Genomic DNA, 15,542 nt, shown 5'->3' on the forward strand with positions numbered 1-15,542 from the left:
CCAGGAGGCGGAGGGTGAGTATACTTACCTGTCCCGTTCCACCGACGCCATTCCGGGCCATGAATATCCCCCTGCTCCCGGAATCGGCGCCTGCGCAGTCCGCGCTTTCCGGCGCCATTTTCTTGAAGACACATTGCAGTGTGTCTTCAAGAAAATGGCGCCGGAAAGCGCGGACTGCGCAGGCGCCTTTTCCGGCACCAGGAGGACACAGAAAATCTGTCCTCCTGGTGCCGGAAAAGGCGCCGGCGCAGTCCGCGCTTTCCGGCGCCGTCCGCGCTTTCCGGCGCCATTTTCTTGAAGACACACTGCAATGTGTCTTCAAGAAAATGGCGCCGGAAAGCGCGGACTGCGCAGGCGCCGATTCCGGGAGCAGGGGGATATTCATGGCCCGGAATGGCGTCGGTGGAACGGGACAGGTAAGTATACTCACCCTCCGCAAGTAACAAATTGCTGTGCCATGAGGCTGTGGCACTTCAGGCCACAGCTATTTGTTACTTACGCCACTTACGTCCACAGCCACCGCACCCAGCACAGCCGCCGCACCCAGCACAGCCGCCCACAGCCACGCACAGCCGCCCACAGCCACACACAGCCGCCCACAGCCGCCGCACCCAGTACAGCCGCCGCACCCAGCACAGCCACGCACAGCCGCCGCACCCACCACCGCACCCAGCACAGCCACGCACAGCCGCCGCACCCAGCACAGCCACGCACAGCCGCCCACAGCCGCCGCACCCAGTACAGCCGCCGCACCCAGCACAGCCACGCACAGCCGCCGCACCCACCACCGCACCCAGCACAGCCACGCACAGCCGCCGCACCCAGCACAGCCACGCACAGCCACACACAGCCGCCGCACCCAGTACAGCCGCCGCACCCAGCACAGCCGCCCACAGCCACACACAGCCGCCCACAGCCACACACAGCCGCCCACAGCCACCGCACCCAGTACAGCCGCCGCACCCAGCACAGCCGCCGCACCCACCACCGCACCCAGCACAGCCGCCGCACCCAGCACAGCCGCCTACAGCCACGCACAGCCGCTGCACCCAGCACAGCCACGCACAGCCGCCCACAGCCACGCACAGGCGCCTACAGCCACGCACAGCCACCGCACCCAGCACAGCCACGCACAGCCGCCGCACCCAGCACAGCCGCCGCACTCAGCACAGCCGTCCACAGCCGCCGCACCCAGCACAGCCGTCCACAGCCGCCGCACCCAGCACAGCCACGCACAGCCGCCCACAGCCACGCACAGCCGCCCACAGCCACACACAGCCGCCCACAGCCGCCGCACCCAGCACAGCCACCCACAGCCGCCGCACCCACCACAGCCACCGCACCCAGCACAGCCACGCACAGCCACCGCACCCAGCACAGCCGCCTACAGCCACGCACAGCCGCTGCACCCAGCACAGCCACGCACAGCCGCCCACAGCCACGCACAGGCGCCTACAGCCACGCACAGCCGCCGCACCCAGCACAGCCACGCACAGCCGCCGCACCCAGCACAGCCACCGCACCCAGCACAGCCGCCGCACCCAGCACAGCCACGCACAGCCGCCCACAGCCACGCACAGCCGCCGCACCCAGCGCCGCCGCCCACAGCCACACACAGCCGCTGCACCCAGCACAGCCACCGCACCCAGCACAGCCACCCACAGCCGCCCGCACCCAGCAGCGCCACGCACAGCCGCCCGCACTCAGCACAGCCGCCCGCACTCAGCACAGCCGCCCGCACTCAGCACAGCCGCCCGCACTCAGCACAGCCGCCCGCACTCAGCACAGCCGCCCGCACTCAGCACAGCCGCCCGCACTCCGCACAGCCGCCCGCAATGATGGGGGCGCAGGATGGAGCAGCACGTGATAGGATGGGGGCGCAGGATGGGAGCACATGACAGGATGGGGATGCAGGATGGAGCAGCACATGACACGGTAGAGCAGCACATGACAGGATGGGGCGCAGGATGGAGCAGCACTTGACACGGTGGAGCAGCACATGACAGGATGGGGATGCAGGATGGAGCAGCACATGACACGGTGGAGCAGCACATGACAGGATGGGGGCGCAGGATGGAGCAGCACATGACACGGTGGAGCAGCACATGACAGGATGGGGATGCAGGATGGAGCAGCACATGACACGGTGGAGCAGCACATGACAGGATGGGGGCGCAGAATGGAGCAGCACATGACAGGATGGGAGAGCAAGATGGGAGCAACACATACCAGGATGGAGACCATATACCAATATAAATGCTCGCCACCCGGGCGTAGAACGGGTTCAATAGCTAGTGTAGTATATAAGAGGTGTGTGTGCTGGCATAAATTAGTCAGCGACAAAGCTGCGGGGCTACTTGTCCTAATACATTCTGTGCATGTTCTGTGTGACAAAGTCCTTGTGCTTAGCTGCCTCTTGGTGACCGGCCAGAAGCCATGAATGCCTGGGAGAAACCCTGGAGGCTTTGTTGTGTGATTAATGGACCTTTTTGGACTGTCCTGTCACTGCTGGGGTCCAGATATTTGTATATTTAGGGATGCGCAGAAGCTAGGACAAGATGAATATGTGGTTTAAGAAAAAATTGGATTTAGCAAAGCTTTTCTTTTATGCACCACTACCCCACTTTCTTACCCAATGTAAGAAATGGAAATCTACAAGGAAAACTATATAAAAGGGACAGGAGGAATCGTGCCCAGATCTGATGTAATAGCTGTGCTTTATCACAGTTTGGTTCTTGAAGACAGCCAGAATATAGTACTAATCATAATGGGAAAATGTCAAGGTACAGAAATGGAACTTGTGTTGTGGCCGCATCGCATGGACTTCAGCAAAAGGCCTTGGTTTATGCCAGTGTATAAATTGGCACAGATTGAGGGGAGGATCTGTACCTTGTACTACATGGGTTCAAGCAAAATGTCAGCCTCATAAACTAATACGAAAACAGCAGTTGCAACAAAAAAATGACTTTGTCCAACTGGCCATAACTTAATGCAGCGCCCCAGAGTCCTGGTCGTTGCAGTACTGTGGCTCCGCCGCTAAGGGGGGCTATGGTACGTCTGATGGCACTGAAGGAGTTCATCTGACCAGGTATCACAGACACCAATACATTTCACAGTCGGGCCTCCAGGGGGAGCTAAGGGTACTATTCATTAGGCCACTCCTCACATACTAGTAAAACTGGGGGTCAGGCAGGAAGTTAGAGAGAAAGCTGACTGGGTTGGAACCAGGCAACACCTTGTGGCAGAGGGTGTTGTGGGGGAAGATTCGGTAGGGTCCCTGTCAGGTTTGGGACCCTGACAGAGGCCTGGCAATGAGAAAGAACGTCACGGGACCGTGCCTACTCAGCATAGTGGCGGTGCCCTAAGAAAGGATCAGAAGCGAGATATATTGTGCTGAGTGAGAAACGAGATCAAAGCAAGAAGGAGAATCCCAGTAGGAGTCGTGCTGTAAGACCGAGGCAACATCCTACTGAGGCGCACAGCCGGCGGCCGGAACGCCGAGGAAGTATTTCTATATATAGCTTCAGGCAATACTTCAAACCAACGGCAGGACAGTCAGTCATAGGCGGGCTGTCTCACCTAAATCACCTACGCAGACATAGGGGGCAACCTGTGGAGAGGGGCGACTCTAGGGTCCCGGAAGAGCTCCGAGCCTACCCGTCATACGGGTGCGTCCCAACCATAACACCGGGATGAACGGATTAGTAGAACATCATCTAATCGAGTTGTGAGGGAACACGAGAAACAGACACAACAGTTGTGGGGACTATCCCGTAAGCACAGCAGGGGAGGACCACAACACATAGCGCTAGCAGGAAGGCACAGATTTCCACCTGCAAAGAGAACTCTGGAGGTGCCATTGGACCGGCCGGACTTGCGCAGTCTGGTGAACCGTATTCCGGACTGAGGACCCAGAGACCTTCAGTAAAGAGACTGCAACCTGGTGTCCTCGTTATTTACTGCACCGCACCACTACCACCACTACCACCATCCACACCTATTATTGTACGCCCCTCAGCAGGGTCACGGACCGGGCCTAGCCGCCGTGACAACCCCAGGACAGAGACTCAAAGGCCCGGTACCGGGTACCCCTCGGCCCTGCGGCAGTGGGGGCGCTGCATTAACATGGTGCCTGTCTGTGATACCACCACATTAGAAGAGGATGCCTTTATATTTGTCCCATCTGTTTGCCTCACAAACATCAGGTTGTATCCACAGTGCTATGAACATTCATCTTCTTCTTGATATGCATGTTCACACTCGCAACACAGTTTGGTCCAAACGGGTGGAATTTTATTGTTTTCAACTACAAGGGATCAAAAATAGCCTCTTCTGGGCATAAATGTATCACAGCAAATAAACAGAAGAGGCAATTTGCATATTTAATTTCCCAGAGAAGCATTGCGCGGCGAATAAGCCTCCTTACCTTGACAAGCCAGCTGGTATGGCACTCTCCATAAGGAGAAACGTTACCCCTTAGACCCCAGTCCAGAGCCTCTCACCTAGCCAAATCAGTTCTCATGCTTCGCACTGACGAGGGCCAACAGCCCGAAACACCGTGTCTGCGAATTGAGATACTGATTTGGCTTTTATCCTAAGTCATATTGCACGACTTGTTAAAGGGTTGATTGTGACTTGTAGGATCGCTACTTCCAACAGGTGGCGCTATAGAGTTAAGTCCTCTTTTTCTCAGAAGAGGCAATTTGCATAGCAAATAAACAGTTCATTTAGCAGGGCACATATGTTAAGGTACCTTCACACGAAGCGACGCTGCAGCGATAGCGACAACGATGCCGATCGCTGCAGCGTCGCTGTTTGATCGCTGGGGAGCTGTCACACAGACCGCTCTCCAGCGACCAACGATGCCGAGGTCCCCGGGTAACCAGGGTAAACATCGGGTTGCTAGGCGCAGGGCCGCGCTTAGTAACCCGATGTTTACCCTGGTTACCAGCGTAAAAGTAAAAAAAACAAACAGTACATGCTCACCTGCGCGTCCCCCAGCGTCTGCTTCCTGACACTGACTGAGCTCCGGCCCTAACAGCAGAGCGGTGACGTCACCGCTGTGCTTTCACTTTCACTTTAGGGCCGGGCTCAGTCAGTGCAGGAAGCAGACGCTGGGGGACGTGCAGGTGAGCATGTACTGTTTGTTTTTTTTACTTTTACGCTGGTAACCAGGGTAAACATCGGGTTACTAAGCGCGGCCCTGCGCTTGGTAACCCGATATTTACCCTGGTTACCAGTGTAAAATATCGCTGGTATCGTTGCTTTTGCTTTCAAACACAACGATACACAGCGATCGGACGACCAAATAAAGTTCTGGACTTTATTCAGCGACCAGCGACATCACAGCAGGATCCTGATCGCTGCTGCGTGTCAAACGAAACGATATCGCTAGCGAGGACGCTGCAACGTCACGGATCGCTAGCGATATCGTTACAAAGTCGTTTCGTGTGAAGGTACCTTTACTGTGGGCTCACTCAAACAGATTACAGTCCTTTTGCGGTGATTTATGACCCCCAAAGAAAGTCAACGCAAAACGCGCCTTGGGGCTGCTGACGTGGTGTCACATTTGGGGAATGATAGGTAAGAGCCTATAGTGGATCTATATATGGATGCAATAGTAATGCTAACTATGACACACTTTACAATGGTTGTGTATATATATAATCCATTATTTTGAAAAAGTAAATATACTGATTGCAATCTTTTTGCATCCCCATACATCCTTACAAATGAGGTACTGAAGCACTAGCAGTATCTATAGCTATTTAATAAAATGTGATGCTCCCCCTGCCCCTGCTTTATATGTGACACATATGCTTTCCTACCTGATCCTATGCTTAAAATAACTTTGAATTGATACCTGTCCTTTTCTTTGTACTTATACAATTGTATGGTTAATAAAGTAATTTTTGAACTATAATTTGGACTATATACTCTATGTTCTTAGTATTCATTTTAAAACTTTGCTGCGTTGAGGCCCGGGTGACTCCCAAAATCATGTCTTGACTACTACTGTAAACCAGAACATTTTGATGGAGGATATTCACTCAAGTGCTTAAAGGTAACCTGTCACTAGGATATTTGCCACCTAATCTGAGCTGCATAATGTAGAGACAGAGACCCTAATTCCAGCAATGCATCACTTACTGGGCTGCTTGGTGTTGCGAACTGTTAGATTTGCAGCAGATGAAACAGTGAGATTATCATTAGAGAACTAGTAACTACCATGTAGTTCTCAGTCTTTATCATCTTTGCATAACCCCACCGCCACCATTGATTTGCAGCCTTCTTATGCACAGTGTACACAGAAAGCAGTCAATCACTGGTAGAGGAAGGAATATACAGATACTGTATCGGCAATTAGAGAACTGGTAGATCTGCAGCAGATAAAACAAGGATTCTATCAAAACTGCAGCAAGCAACTTAGCAATTGATACATTGCAGGAATCAGTTTCTCCATCCCTACATCATTCTGCTCTAAGCAAAAAGCTGGTGACAGGTTAACTTTAAAGTGTATGCTTTTTATGTCTTCAGCTCCCCTTGCATGTTATGCGATCGGAGAGGATTGAGGTACTGAAAACACAACCAATCACTCAAGTCTTTTTGAAGCACTCTGAAGTGCTTACCTCTTTCATGAGCACATGCACAAAGCGGTGGACACTTCAATAGAAAATCTAGGAGCCTGCACACAGTGTGGAATATGGACTTGTAGACTTACAACTGAGGATGTACACCGCTCTTGCTCATGCGTGAGCAATGCACTTCTGCCTGCTTCAGGGTGTTTTTTTTGGAGCGATCAGTGGGAATCTCAGAACCTCACTGATTGGCAGGACAAGTAAGGGAGACTAAAAACAGTTTAAAAATATGCATTAAAGGGGTGTTCTGAAACTATCACTTATTTAATTCGAAATGTCTATCTAATGTAATAATCGAATTGCTTTTCTAATATACTCCACTGCTCCCTTGTAATCTAACTGCTGTATTTTTTTATTTTTTTTTAACCAACTTCCCATTTGATAATAGTTCATTTGAGATTCCCCAGTGCATGGTGGAATAATCAAAGAGAAGTCATTAGGTTGCAGAAGCTGCAGTCACTGTTGCAGCCTGTGTCCACACCATGAAACAAAGCATTGTCAGTGACTTCCATTTTAGGGGTTACAAGTCGGCAAGAGAGTAGATAGTCCAGAGAGCAGGAAAAGTTTAGACGGACAGGTCTCTTCTTTTCATGCTCGTCAGGTAATCTCCTTACAATGTGAACTGACGGTGCACTCTCTCAATGGCTTATGACTCTCCTCAGAGCCAGCAAGGGAGTGCACTGTCACTGTGCATTGAAAAGAATATTGCATAGTGACAAGATCCTACAGAGTATATGTCATCATTGACAACCGACGCTTGCTCAGTAGAGCAGGAACTAGCCCAGCCCTGAAACGGTGGTCACTGATGAGGCTGTATTTTAGGGTGGGGGAAAATGCCGCAGCCCCTTAAGGAGGTTTTGTTAGAGTATCCCAGAATGCACTTGGAATTCTCAAACAAAGCATTAGCAATCACGAAACTCGTAAAAAAACAAAAAAAACAGCATGGTGAGGGAACGGTGGGGACTTTTTAATTAAAGTATATTACAAAAGCGATTAGATTATTAAATAGAAAGGCATTTGGGATTAAATCAGTGTTAGCTTTAGGCCACCCCTTTAAATTCATATGTATTATGCAGCAAGATATGGATCAAAAGCAAATTAACTTCTTGATGAATCAGAGGAACGTAAATTTCAGATTTTGGACTGGCCTAGTACAACAGAATGCAGCCAATGGGGGCGACATGAAGAGAAGATGTTGGTCAGTTATTGATGCAGTACAAAGATAGCATGTGCAGAACGGAACCAGCAAGAAAGATCAAGGTGGTCGTAGATGGAATCTTAAACAAACAGTCCAAAGCTTTTGGCCTACACCCATTACCCCCACCAATCGTGAGCTAATGGATCCGGTGTGGGCCAGATATAAGCAATGTAAGGAAGCAGCACAGCTCCATCACACTGTATCAGTGTAGCACCATTCCCAAATACTGCAGCTCGATTCTTATGCAAATTAATAGGCTGCGTCCCCACACGGTGAAGATGCTGCTGAGTTTCCACTGCATGAAGAAAGCTCGCTGCATTTTACAATGCCAGCACAGGGTAAGAAATCTCATACACACGCTGTGTAAAGTCCCTGCAGAGTAAATTCACAAGAGCAGTCTTCATTACAACCTTTGTCATGCAAAGGGGAAATGTGTGACTATCATATCTTGTTTGCAGTGATAAAAACTACTGTTGATATCACCTATGGGACCTTCGCAGCATAAGCTCTGCAGCAATTACGTTTCATGGGAATGTAACCTAACAATGCATAGGGTAATAGCTGTAAAACACATGACTGCTATGTGCTGCGCCCTCACCGCATACATACTGTTCATCAATGGGCACAAACTGAATCAGCCAATATTGGAGTTTTCCCACCAATGATGCATCCATGTTGGATCATGGGCCCCAAAAAATCCAATTATTGTTTTGAACAATTATAAAGGTTTGTCGGTTTTTCGAAGCAAACAATTGTTTATTATGGTCTACGTTGCATCCGATGTGTATGGACTCCCTTATATACATATTTTCTGTAGTCCGTGTACCATTATGGTAAACAAAATATTGCATTGTTTGTATGCCCTTATCAGATCCAGGCTGACAAATAAGCCAGAACATAAGGACAGAAGTGTCACTGAAAAAATGGCATTTTTGTGAGAAGCACCCAATGAAACATTTTTATCTGTAAATTCTACATATACCAGAAAATAACCAGATATGCATTCTATTGTAAAAGCTATAGAGCAGGAGTTACAACAGTACAGTCATGTGACAGATGCAGATAACAAACCAACAAGTTACCTCTGGAAACAAAGTATCCTTCACTGAGTGTATTCACCAAGAAACTTGTAAGAGCGTATAACCAGAGATCTGTGGTCGCCTGACAAATGTTTGTTATTGCCCAAAAGACCGACCATCATTTTTCAAACTATCATAATCACTGGGCTGGAAAAATCCAACACGGCCAATGCAGTCTGTACTGCTTTTTATTTGCTTTCGTTTTTCCTTTTACTACTGCTAACAGCCATTATTGTGCCACCTTTGTCTAATGTGTATATGTCCCTTTTAATATTGTGCATATATAAAGACCATGAAAGGAATAAGGCTTTGTTTAAATAGCTCCACAATCGGGATACATAATTGGTATGTAATACGTCCTCCATATTGATACAATAAATATTCTCTACATGATCAGACCATTGCATAAATTGATAAAATGTGCTATTGTGGTGTATGAACAAGCAAAGTCTTAGATCAGATTTAGGTTACATTGTTGCGCTGACTACTTCATGCCTGTAACTAGATTTGCAATAATCTTTCAAGAACTTACATTTTAATACTGCATTACTAGATGTACCCTCTCAGCGCTATCCATAAGTGAATCCCTATTACGGCATATGGGGGTCAAAGATCTATGTGTGGAATGCAAGATCTACAGGTATGCACCTACTGAATGAGAGTGTGACTTCACACATATGGATAAAGCTTTTAGATGTTTCTACAGATAAGCATTTTAATAGGCCTATACAAATTCCAAAGTAATTTATAGCAGTGCAGCTCTGGACGTCAGAAGGGTGCAACTTGCAAAACAACTGTACTTAATATAATGTCTTCATTCTGAAATGGCAGAAAATATCATAATGAACACTTTTATTCAGGTAGTTATGTGATATACAATAGTGGTCTAGCCATCATATACAGTGGGTAAGGAAAGTATTCAGACCCCTTTAAATTTTTCACTCTTTGTTTCATTGAAGCCATTTGGTAAATTTAAAAAAAGTTCATTTTTTTTCTCATTAATGTACACTCTGCACCCCATCTTGACTGAAAAAAACAGAAATGTAGACATTTTTCAAATGTATTTAAAAAGAAAACCTGAAATATCACATGGTCATAAGTATTCAGACCCTTTGCTCAGTATTGAGTAGAAGCACCCTTTTGAGCTAGTACAGCCATGAGTCTTCTTGGGAATGAGGCAACAAGTTTTTCCACACCTGGATTTGGGGATCCTCTGCCATTCTTCCTTGCAGATCTTCTCCAGTTCCGTCAGGTTGGACGGTGAACGTTGGTGGACAGCCATTTTCAGGTCTCTCCAGAGATGCTCAATTGGGTTTAGGTCAGGGCTCTGGCTGGGCCAGTCAAGAATGGTCACATAGTTGTTCTGAAGCCACTCCTTTGTTATTTTAGCTGTGATGAGCAGGGCCTGGTTTTGGCCACACATATCGCTTAGAATTATCACCAAAAAGGTCTATCTTCATCTCATCAGACTAGAGAATCTTATTTCTCATAGTCTGGGAGTCCTTCATGTGTTTTTTTTAGCGAACTCTATGCAGGCTTTCATATGTCTTGCACTGAGGAGAGGCTTCTGTCGGGCCACTCTGCCATAAAGGCCCGACTGGTGGAGGGCTGCAGTGATAGTTGACTTTGTCGAACTTTCTCCCATCTCCCTACTGCATTTGTGGAGCTCAGCCACAGTGATCTTGGAGTTCTTCTTTACCTCTCTCACCAAGGCTCTTCTCCCACGGTTGCTCAGTTTGGCTGGACAGGCAGAACTAGGAAGACTTCTGGTGGTCCCAAACCTTTTCTATTTAAGGATTATGGAGGCCACTGTGCTCTTAGAAACCTTGAGTACTGCAGAAATTCTGTTGTAACCTTGGACAGATCTGTGCCTTGCTACAATTCTGTCTCTGAGCTCCTTGACCAGTTCCTTTGACCTCATGATTCTCATTTGATCTGACATGCACTGTGAGCTGTAAGGTCTTGAATTTCCAAATCAAGTCCTATCAGTTTAATTAAACACAGCTGGACTCCAAATGAAGGAGTAGAACCATCTCAAGGAGGATCACAAGAAAATGGACAGGATGTGACTTAAATATGAGTGTCTGAGCAAAGGGTCTGAATACTTATGACCATGTGATATTTCAGTTTTTCTTTTTTACTAAATTTGCTAAATATTCTATACTCCCTGTTTTTTTCAGTCAAGATGGGGTGCAGAGTGTACATTAACGAGAAAAAAAATTAACTTTTTTGAATTTACTAAATGGCTGCAATGAAACAAAGAGGGAAAAATTTAAAGGGGTCTGAATACTTTCCGTACCCACTGTGTAAATATCATTGCCATTGGTCCGACTGCCGAGAGCCCCACAGAGAACACAATTCTGAAGAGCCACACTTGATTGGAGTGAAGGTTGAGCATGTGTATCTCTGCTCCATTCAGTCACTATTCAACTGACAGAGATAACAGCGTTATACCCGACTATCTCCAGTGGTTGGCTTCCCAGTAATCTGGAAGCTATCCCCTCTTCTAAAGATAGGGATTAACTTCCAAACTTGGCACAATCCTTTTAAAGACTACCATTCATTTGAAAATACTTGCATTCCCCATTACTAATAACAGAACATCTTTTCATAGAATGCTGAATTGTGTAGTTCGTCTATTATTCCTCCTGGAAATGTATGAATAAATTGACAATTAAATGTTAATTCCTTCGTCAACAGATGTGTCCTTACACTGTGTTATTCACTACAGTCAGTGCTTTCGGCGTGAAAGGGTTAGTCCGGCCTTAGGATACATGTCTGCTGTCACTCTATGTGACTGCAGACTTGTGAATCTTTACATCACTGTGAGGGTTGTTCGGTGTCAGTGGTGGGACTGGATGGTCTTATGACAACAAGTATGCGATTTGCAACTTCCTGCCACATTCCAACTAGACAGTGTCCAGCCGCTCTCAATTCACTTGTATTGAGCGAGTTTGTGTCCCATCTAGTCTGCATGTGTCCCTATGTGAGCATTGAGCTCCCGCTCCTGGTACCAGCACCAGTGAATATTCAAAATGCGATGTGGAGATTCACAAGTCTGCAGTCGCTTGTAGCAGACTTGTAGCTTAAAGGGAACCTGTCACCCCCAAAATCGAAGATGAGCAAAGCCCACTGGCATCAGGGGCTTATCTACCGCATTCTGGAATGCTGTAGATAAGCCCCCGATGTATCCTGAAAGATGAGAAAAAGAGGTTAGATTATACTCACCTGGGGGGGTGGTCCGGTCCGATGGGCATCGCGGTCCAATCCGGATGACGTCCTCTTGTCTTTACGCTCCGGTGCAGACGTGCTTTGTCTGCCCTGTTGAGGGCAGAGCAATGTACTGAAGTGCGCAGGCGCTGGGCCTCTCTGACCTTTCCCGGCCGCAGCGTGAATGCAAGAAGATGCTGCGGAATATGTTAACGCTATATAAAAATAAAGATTATTATTATTATTATTATTGCCCTATAGTAGGAGATTGGTCCTAGTGCTCTCAGATAAAACATCAGGTAGCACTCGTCCAAGTTATACGCCAGTGTGAGCGAGCCCTTCATTACACAAATCTCACCTACCTTGTAGAACAATACAGGCCCGTATATCAGATGGGCGTCTGTCACCACTCACCCTTAGGCAGGGTTCACACAAGCGTGTTTCACAGTCTCTAATTTCTCACCGGGCCGCAGGTCTCCTGACCTGAACATATAGCCTCATAGACACATATGAGGCCATACGTTCCGGTTAGAGATTTGCTGCCACACCAGGTATTGCGGTCTGTATATGGGCTGTCAAATACAATTTTGTGAATCAGTGCTTAACAAGGAAATCTGAAACAAATATTTATTTCCTTAATGCTTAATGTCTCTATATTTATTTTAATAATATAATAGTTTTTCTAATATGGTTTAGTTAAAATTAATTAATTAAAAAGTTCCCTCTCTAATCATACTGCTTTTTTTTACTCTATTTCTGTGTTGATGACACTTTGTTTTAGGGCAGAGACAGACTGCCGTATTTCTCGTGGGAGAATCGCATCGTAAACCTCGCACTGGCTGTCGGCTCTCCTGACCTGAGCTTGACAGCTGCATTGAGATATGTCATACTGTCTTGCTCAGGTCAGGAGAGGTGCCGGCCAGTCCGTGCAGTGCGATGCGATTCTCGCACGAGATGTACGGCAGTCTGTCTCTGCCCTTAGAATCCCAGTGCATGCTGGGTTACTCAAACAGGACGTCATCAGGGGGCAGAGGCTGTGGTCACTGCCGCAGCTTCTGTGCTCACCCTGAAATGAGGCACCACTGAGCATGTGTCAGTTGTCAGTTCCGACATGCTCAGTACAAGTTCCCTTCTTACAGTGCAATATTCTGCTTAGTGCACAGTGACCGTGCGCTCCCTCGCTGGCTCATTGTAATGAGAGAATGGTAAGCAGAGACCATCCCCACCCCGAAAGTGATGTCTGTCTCAGAGGAGGGACTAGTCCGGCCCAGAAACGGACATCACTGATTACACTTCATTTCAGGATGGGTACAGAGGCTGCTTCAGTGACCGCCGCCTCTGACCCCAGATGACATCCTGTTTGAATATCCCAGCATGCACTGGGGATTCTTCAATGAAATGATATCAAAATGGAAATAGGTAAAAAAACAACACAGATTAGAGAGGGAAGGGTAGGGACTTTTTAATTAAATCATATTTGAAAACTATTATATTCTTAAAATAAATAGACAATTAGGATGAAAATCAATATTAGTTTTTCTGACCAACCCTTTAAACATGCACTCTCAGCTGCCCTAGAAACTTTATATTTGCAGGTATTTATTACTCCTTTTTCTTTGTTTAACGATTATATGTCACTATTTATTTTCTCTAAATCATTCATGAACCTTGATTGATGAGCTATACCATTTTAGCTGATAGTTTTGCACATTTATACTGAGCAGTTATTGCTAGAGGCTCAGCTCCTCCCTTCTACATAAAATCTTATCAGTAGCAGCCGCCATCTCCTATCTCAGTAATGGAACAATCTGTCTTCATTGAATACAGATTTTACCTGTTGACTGAGAAATTTGGGCTATTCCCATCTGCAAGATCTTGTCCTAAGGCCGGGGTCACACTTGCTATTATGACATCTACGTTGATACTGTGCCCGTCGCTGATTGGTCGAGGCCTGGCGGCCTCGACCAATCAGAGATGCGGGATTTCCAGGACAGACAGACAGACAGAAAGACAGACAGATGGAAAAACCCTTAGACAATTATATGTATAGATTATTACGCCTACTGCATATTGGGATAGGATCTTGCAGACAGGAATACCCCTTTAATGATCAGTCCAGGAGGAGAACAAAGCAGATTTCTCTGTTAAGATATAATACAATGTGTCTTATTTTCTTGAATACTACTGATTTATTAAATAAAAAATTAAAATGATGATTAGTTTTAGGTCTGTTTTATATCGTTATCGTCCCTGGTAATAGAGCCAGTCAGACTAGACCTTTCATTTGCTGCTATGCATTTCCAATACCGTACCCGTACGGTATGTTCACACGAATGTTCTTTCAGTCCAGGTGCACAATGCACTGCGCACTGACAGCGCACCGACCAGTGTAGCCTATATGCTAGTGCCAGGTACGGACTGGGACTGAAATTCAGTCCTGGCATTTGCAATCACACACTCCCTTGCTGTCCCCGTCCCCAAGTACCAGATGGGATATATTACTAGTATTTCCCTGGATGGAGGAAAGGAAGAATTACTACAAGACCAATATACTAATGATACCTCTGGCCTGCTGGGGTAAGTGATGGAGTCAGCGACTTTGTGCTCCATCACAATTCTTAACAGTATGGGTGTCTTGAGAAAACTGATTCTGTTAACAACGTTGCAGACAAGGCAGCCCATGACCAGACAGGCCCTTCTGGCATTTGCCAGAATTGTCAAATGGGCAGTCGACCCTGGCTAGTGCACATGGGCAGCTTTCCCAGCCTGCACATTTTTTCACGAACTACACCAATGCCTATAGTAATAGGCCACTCCTATGCGCCATGTGCCATTTGCAGACATCACTGGCCAGCAAGTCTGAGCTTAGCCTTCATTCATGCCTCTGTGTGACCCGTCCATGTGCTGTTTGTTTTGTCTCAGACAGCACACTGATCCATACAGTTTGATTGATCCATATACAAAGCGGTCTGTGAACTGTGAGCATGTACTACTCTCATCCATTTGCAGATTAAACTCTGCCATTAAAGTCTATGGGGATCCATGTGAATGGGTTAATGTGTTTCCGTATGTGAAATTCTAAGCAGAATTTATTTAGGTTGTAAGTGGAGATCATGAAGTCACTGGTAAAATCTAGCTTGTTCTCGCTCTGTATACACAGTTAGCTGGATTTTTTCGGAGGGAGTGTTGTTCCCCGCTGTCTCTGGCTCCTCTTGCTTCCTGTATTCCCAGTCTTTCTATTTTGCCTGTTCACTTTTCATTGTAGCCGGAAAAATCTGCTTTTTTGTTTTTGTGGGTTCAAGATGGTCATAGTGGGTCAAGTGGACGTTTCTCGTGTTACTGTGGTGAACAGTCGGCCGGTGTGGTCTGTATGCAGGTCTGTGTGAGGGCCTTCTCCATCCTTATCCAGGAGTGGCT

The 15,542-nt window shown here is 47.2% G+C and overlaps 1 protein-coding gene and 1 long non-coding RNA gene across 3 annotated transcripts in view; one reads left to right on the plus strand and one right to left on the minus strand.

The window, feature by feature from the left end:
* CLCN2 (chloride voltage-gated channel 2) overlaps positions 1-15,542 on the plus strand; it is a 197,229-nt gene that overhangs the window by 54,770 nt on the left and 126,917 nt on the right. The window lies entirely within an intron of this gene.
* LOC143809957 (uncharacterized) lies at positions 9,486-14,016 on the minus strand. Its single transcript, XR_013222556.1, has 3 exons — positions 13,960-14,016; positions 12,144-12,340; positions 9,486-9,734 (listed from the first exon to the last, which is right to left on the minus strand). It is a non-coding gene; the product is annotated as an uncharacterized LOC143809957 (long non-coding RNA).

Source organism: Ranitomeya variabilis, chromosome 2 (assembly GCF_051348905.1).
Source record: "Ranitomeya variabilis isolate aRanVar5 chromosome 2, aRanVar5.hap1, whole genome shotgun sequence".
NCBI lineage: Eukaryota > Metazoa > Chordata > Amphibia > Anura > Dendrobatidae > Ranitomeya > Ranitomeya variabilis.